Source organism: Triticum aestivum, chromosome 1A (genome assembly GCF_018294505.1).
Source record: "Triticum aestivum cultivar Chinese Spring chromosome 1A, IWGSC CS RefSeq v2.1, whole genome shotgun sequence".
Taxonomy (NCBI): Eukaryota; Viridiplantae; Streptophyta; class Magnoliopsida; order Poales; family Poaceae; genus Triticum; species Triticum aestivum.
In genome coordinates this window covers 468,627,563-468,635,050 of record NC_057794.1, presented here as the reverse complement: position 1 = coordinate 468,635,050, position 7,488 = coordinate 468,627,563, and positions in this window count along the sequence as shown.

Sequence of the window (7,488 nt, the reverse complement as noted above, 5' to 3'; positions counted from 1 at the left end):
ACGCACGGCGGTGAGCATCATGAAATTGGTGATGGAGGAAGGTTGATGATGACGATGGCGACGGATTCCCCTCTCCAGAGCCCCGAATGGACTCCATATCAGCCCTCCCAAGAGAGATTAGGGCTTGGCAGCGGCTCCCTATCGTAAAATGTGATGAATCCTTCTCTTTGATTTTTTTCTCCCCGAACGTGAATATATAGAGTTGGAGTTGACATCGGTGGAGCCTCAGGGGGCCCACGAGACAGGGGGCGCGCCCCAGGGAGGGCGCCCTGCACCCTTGTGGATAGGGTGTGGGCCCCTGGTGTTGATTCTTTCGCCAATACTTTTTATTTATTCCAAAACGTGTCTCCGTTGATTTTCATGTCATTCCGAGAACTTTTATTTCTGCACAAAAATAACACCATGGCAATTCTGCTGAAAACAGCGTCAGTCCGTGTTAGTTCCATTCAAATCATGCAAGTTAGAGTCCAAAACAAGGTCAAAAGTGTTTGCAAAAGTAGATACGTTGGAGACGTATCAAACATCTCCAGAGGTGTGCACAAGTCCTCATGTATGGCGAGCTCCTCCTTCATCTTGACATCACGGACGCCGTCGGAAAATGCTGAGATGATGGCCTCGTTCGTCACCTTGGGGATCTTGAGGCAAACGCTGTTGAAACGCTGGATGTACTTCTGCAGGGTCTCCCCTGGCTGTTGCTTGATGCGCCGCAGGTCACCAGCAACAGGCGGGCGGTCGCGAGTGCCTTGGAAGTTGGCGACGAAGTGCTCGCGCATCTCTCCCCGGGAGGAGATCGATCCCGCGGGCAAGTTCAAGAGCCACGAGTGCACGTCATCTTTGAGAGCCATGGGGAACCAGTTCGCCATAACTTTCTTGTCGGCATTGGCCGCCTCGATGCTCAGCTCGTAGAGCTCGCAGGGTCGGGCATGCCGTCGTAGCACGGAGGCAGGTCGGCCTTGAACGTGCCCGACCAGACCATGCTGCGCAGCTCGGGGGTGAAGGCGTGGCAACCCGTCGTGGTCACTGGAGCCCGTCGTGCAGGTGGAGCCTGGTCTTGGTACCCACGCGCCGCCGCCACAGGCGGCACGCGGTCTTGATGTGGTGGTGCTGGGAGTGCAGGAGCATCTTCTTGCGGCCATGGGATTTCCCGGCAGCTTCCTTCTTCACGCGCGGGCGCCCTGCACAGTGGGTCATGTCGCAGGGCCACGCGTCTTGGTGCGAGGGAGACGTCTTGATGTGGAGGTGGCGGAGGTGCTCCATGGGCTACGTCGCCCGCAACAGGGGGCAGACGAGGCGGCGAAAGGGACGGTGCAGGAGAGCCCCCAGCGACGCTGACGAGCTCGGCGATGCGGTCCAGTTAGTCCTCGTAGATATCGTTGACGGGGCAGTAACACGGGAGCTCGCGCGCCATGAGCAGTGCGGCCATCGCGTCCACGGCGAGCGTGGGACGACGAGCCGGCCGGAGTCAATGACGGGGTGGTGGTGCGTCCGTCCCGCTGCACAGAGGGGTGCAGCGATGAAGCTTGCTGCTCGTTTCCCATTGGGCCGGTGGGGGCATTGGCAGCGGGTGATGGAGAGCGACGGGGAGGTCCGCCGATGGGCGCCGTCTGGGTGACGCGAGCGGCAAGGGCAGCCCAGCGCTCAGCATGGGCCCGGCGAGCGTCAGCCATGGACGCGGTGGAGCGGTGGTGCGTCAATCAACAAAAGAAAGGCTTCAACGGCCCCCTACCTGGCGCGCCAAATGTTGTATTACGAGTTCTGTCAAACCCTTGTGAGGTTCGAACTCCGGGGTGCACATGAAGAACACTCTCTCCCTGGCTCGCACGCTCAACGATTCCATGGCCTAGCTCGATGGACCCAAAGAGCAAGAGACACGAGGGATTATACTGGTTCGGGCCACCTTGCAGTGTAATACCCTACTCCAGTTTGTGGGTGGATTGCCTCGAGGGGCTGAGGATGAACTAGTACAATGGATGAACAGCCTCAAGAGGTGAGGTGTTCTTGGGCTCGATGAGCTAATCAGGGTGGAATGGATTGATCCGTCCCTATGGTGGTGGTCATGTCCTATTTATAGTGGCCTTTGTCCTCTTCCCAAATGTTTAAGCGGGAAGGGATCCCACAATGGCCAAGTTTGAAGGGGGACAACTAGTACAAGTTGTCCTGACAAAAGGTGATCTTCGCCTGCCAAAGGCTCTCGTGGTGATGCTGCTGCGGGCTCCGGGATGACCTCCGCCCTGCCGTCCTACTAGTCTTGGTCTCATTGCACTGATATGGAAACCTTTGCCTGACATCTCGGGACCCCGCGCCTGCGCTTGCCTCCTTAGCACCAAAGAGGAAACTGGTACACTGCGCCCGCTGGCGTCCGCCTGGCCTTGGTCGTCATGGCTCACGTCACGTGAACCTCTCGAGGTGCCCCTTGCATAGATATATCCGCTCCTCAAGAGCCAGCCTAGTGAGGCTGCCCCCAGGGAGGTCTTGGTGTCGTCCGCCTCGCGAGGCTCGGGCCCTCGCGAGGGTCTTGAGTTGTTGCTGCTAAAGATGGGCCGTACCAGGCCGTTGGTGGAGCCACGCCCTGGGCCACAGGCAGGCAAATCTGGGTACCCCCGGTCCTAGAATGCCGACAGTGCCCATTGATTTTATTGTTCTTGATGTTGATTGTAGTCCGTCTTTTCCAATTATTCTTGGTAGACCGTTTTTACGCACTATTGGTGACGTGATTGATATGAAAGAAGGCAATATTAAGTTCCAATTTTCTTTGAGGAAGGGTATGGAACACTTTCCTAGAACAATAATTAGGCCACCATATGAATCAATCATGAGGGCATCTTATGAATCTCGAAACAAGGATGACAAAACTTAGATCCTTGCCTTATGCCTAGCTAAGGGCGTAAAACTATAGCGCTTGTTGGGGGGGCAACCCAATGAATAAAATTTATTTTTGCCTTTTGCTTTTTGTTCTTGAGTGTTAGCACAATTATGCTACTGTTATGATTGTGTTTTTTATGTTTTAATTAGTGTTTGTGCCAAGTAAAGCCTTTAGGATCTTCTTGAGTGATAGTTGTTTGATCTTGCTAAAAAAACAGAAACTTTTGCGCTAACGAAAGTAATTCTAATTTTTTACCAGAGAGATAAAATACCCATTCCTTTCGCAGTAGATCAATATACAAATTTGCCAGGTCATCCTAATTTTTCAGAATTTTTGGAGTTACAGAAGTATTCAAAATAGTCAGATTACTATGGACTGTTCTGTTTTGACAGATTCTATTTTCTTTGCGTTGTGTGCTTACTTTGATGGCTCTATGGTTTTCTTTGATGATTTTTTGCCATACAAAAGTTGGAATACATTAGATACAATGCAAGAACAAAATATGAATTGGTTTGATACAACACTTATAGTAGCAAATTATTTTCTTATACTAACGGATCTCACGAAGGTTTTGTTGAGTTTTGTGTGATTGAAGTTTTCAAGTTTTGGGTTATCTTATGATGGATGAAGGAATAAGGAGTAGAAGAGCCTAAGCTTGGGGATGCCCTGGCATCCCAAGCTATTATCCAAAACTGAGCAACCAACTAAGCTTGGGGATGCCCCTGAGTGGCATCCCCTCTTTCTTCTAACGACCATCGGTATTTTACTCGAAGCTATATTTTTATTCATCAGATATTATGTGTTTTGCTTGGAGCGTCTTGTATGATATGAGTATTTGCTTGTTTTATTTTGTGTTTTAAGTCTTGATCCCTTGCTGGACACACCTATTTGAGAGATCCAAAATTATGTCATGACTTGTTAGAATTGCTCTCTTTGCTTCACTTAAATTTCTATGAGCTATGTACTTGCTCTAGTGTTCACTTATATCTTTTTTAGCACGGTGTGCTTAGTTTTTTGAAGAACTGATCTCTTGCTTCACTTAGATTTATTTGAGTTAGTAAAATTTTCAAGAAATTCTCTCTTGCTTCACTTAAATTAATTTGAGAGAAAGAAAGAAATATTATGCTCATGATCTTCACTTATATTTGTTTGAGCTTATAAAAAGCAACACATGAAAATTAGTCCCAAAGTGATAGAAATCCAAGAAGGATATAATAAAAACTTTCATGAAGATCATTGGACAAAATAAACTTGATTCTTAGTAATAGTTTTGAGATATGATTATGTGATATGTGAGTCATCTTAATGAGTAATTATGCTTTAGTAAGAATATTGGTGTTAAGGTTTGTGATTCCCTATGCAAGCACGAAAGTCAATAGTCATGCAATGAAATTATATCCTACTTGTGGTGCATTATTTGGTGTTAATTATGCTTAATGCTTGCTTATGAGATTATATGTTTCTTGGTTGGTCGCTTCTCAATCTTTGCTAGCCTTCATTTTGCACTAAGTATGATCACTACTCGCGCATCCAAAATCCTTTAACACAGTTTTGCCACATGAGTCCACTATATCTACCTATATGTGGTATTCTTTTGCCGTTCTAAGCAAATTTGCATGTGCCATCTCTAATTTTCAAAATAAACTTCTCTTTTGTGTGTTTGTTTCACTCGCGGAGCGGTGAGGGGTGGCTAATATTTCCCATGCTAGATCTGTTATTCTCACGATGAGTGTTTATTAACTTGTCATTGCACAAGAGTAAGGCACAGATATTAGGGACGCCCAGTCCCGAAATGAAAAATGAATTTACTTTATGTTGTCAAATAATAAATTCCTTGGAAAGTGTTGGTATGGAAGGCACCCGTGGATACGCTTAACCATGGAAAGTGAAAGTATGGTGGAAAAAGAAATAAACTTTATTTTCTATTTGGGAACCACCTATGATATATTTAAGCATGAAAAGTGTTGGGAACTCTAAGTCGTTTTCGTTGGTGGGATGGATACACCTCCCAAAATGTTTTTATCTCTAAGTTTTTCACTTTGAGCTCTGGCACCTCTACAAATCCCTACTTGCCTCTGCGAAGGGCCTTTCTTTTTTACTTTATGCATTTTTTATTTTTGAATTTGAGTCTCCATCATCTCTTATAAAAGCACCAACTAGGAGGCACCTCCTAGGTTGTGAAACCAAGGCTGTGATCACTAAACGCTATGGAAATAAAGACAAATGGAGACCAAAGCTCTGATACCACTTATAGGATCGAAAGTATGTCTAGAGGGGGTGATTAGACTACTTGACCAAATAAAAATCTAGCCTTTTCCCAATTTTAAGTCTTGGCAGATTTTAACAACTTAGCACAAGTCAAGCAATCAACCTACACATGCAAGTCTAAGAGTATAACGGCGGAATGTAAAACATTGCACATAAAGGTAAAGGGAGAAGTTTGGAGGGAGCAAACGCAATATAGACACGGAGATTTTTGGCGTGGTTCCGATAGGTGGTTCTATCGTACATCCACGTTGATGGAGACTTCAACCCACGAAGGGTAACAGTTGCGCAAGTCCACGGAGGGCTCCACCCACGAAGGGTCCACGAAGAAGCAACCTTGTCTATCCTACCATGGCCATCGCCCACGAAGGACTTGCCTCACTAGGGTAGATCTTCACGAAGTAGGCGATCTCCTTGCCCGTACAAACTCCTTGGTTCAACTCCACAATCTTGACGGAGGCTCCCAAGTGACACCTAACCAATCTAGGAGACACCACTCTCCGAAAGGTAATAAATGGTGTGTTGATGATGAACTCCTTGCTCTTGCGCTTCAAATGATAGTCTCCCCAACACTCAACTCTCTCTCACTGATTTGGATTTGGTGGAAAGATGATTTGAGTGGAAAGCAACTTGGGGAAGGCTAGAGGTCAAGATTCATATGGTTGGAATGGAATATCTTGGTCTCAACACATGAGTAGGTGGTTCTCTCTCAGAAAATGAATGTTGGAAGTGTAGGCATGTTCTAGTGGCTCTCTCCACGAGTGAAGAGTGGGTGGAGGGGTATTTATAGCCTCCACACAAAATCTAACCGTTACACACAATTCACCAAACTCAGGACCGAATCAGAAAACTCGGTTGGACCGATTCAGTTCAAAATGTGAACGTTAGGCTTTTCGGTGGGACCAACATGTCAACTCGGTGGGACCGATTTGATTAGGGTTAGGGCATAACGTAATCTCGGTGAGACCGATTACAGAAACTCAGTGGGACCGATTACACAAACTCGGTGGGACCGATTTTGGTAATAAGCTAACTAGAGAGTTGGTCAGGCAAACTAGGTGGGACCGAATCGCTCATTTCGGTGAAACCAAAACGTTACGAAAGGGAAACAGAGAGTTTGCATTGCAAACTTGGTGGGACCGATCGCTCATCTCGGTTCAACCGAAACATTACGAAGGGAACACAGAGAGTTTGCAATCCCATCTCGGTGAGACTGAGATCCCTATCGATACGACCTATATGACTAGGGTTTCTGACGGTGGCTATGTCAAGTGAACTCGGTGGCACCGGATAGAATACTTTGGTGGGGCCGAGTTTGACTTTTGGTTTGGGACATATGTGGATATGAGAAAGTGGTTGAGGGTTTTTGGAGCATATCACTAAGCATTTTGAGCAAGTAAGTCATTAAGCAACACCTCATCCCCTTTTAATAGTATTGGCTTTTCCTATGGACTCAATGTGATCTTGGATCACTAAAATGAAAAAGGTAGAGTCTTGAGCTTGAGCCAGTATGTGTCCTTAGCATTTTGAGGGGTCCACATTCTTAATCCATGCCATGCCAATCATTGAACTTTCTGAAATGATCATCTTGAAATAGTACTAGTTCAATGAGCTATATGTTGTTAATAATTACCAAAACCACCCAGGGATAGTTGCACTTTCAATCTCCCCCATTTTGGTAATTGATGACAACATATAGATCAAAGCCTAGACAAATGATAATAAGATTGAAATACATCGTCGCTTTGAGAAGTATGTGATAAGTAAGAGCCCCCCCCCCTAAATTTGTGCACTATTTAAGATTTGCTTTTGAATGCAAATGCACAATCGATTAGGTTCATGGGTCACTCTTGTATGTCACATACATCTTGGTGGAGCGCTCAAAATGATATGAATTAAAACATGCACTCATCACCAAGCAAAGTGAATGATCATATAGGGATATAAAAGATAATGTCATCCAAGCAAGCATTAAGGTAGCATGTGATCAAACACATGATCATACAAGTATCTCACAGAAGGACATAGAGTATCAACCAAGCACACAATAAAGTTCAACCAAAAACAAGAGAGACAAAGAAGCAAAACACTCTCTCTCGAAGCCTATGATCTATACATTTCTCCCCCTTTGGCAACAAGTTACCAAAAAGACAAAAATACATAGTGCTATGCGTCTCTCGGGCTTCGTCTTCGGGAGGTGGTGTAGAGAGAACTCCAAGGACGAAGGCATCAGTGGATGATGTTGGAGCTGGTGGAGCAGGTGTTGGAGGTGGTACTGAAGCTGTCGCTGATGCAGATGAAGTAGCTCTTGTATCTAATACTGGCACTGCAGCTGACCTCTGACTCCTTGGCACATGCTA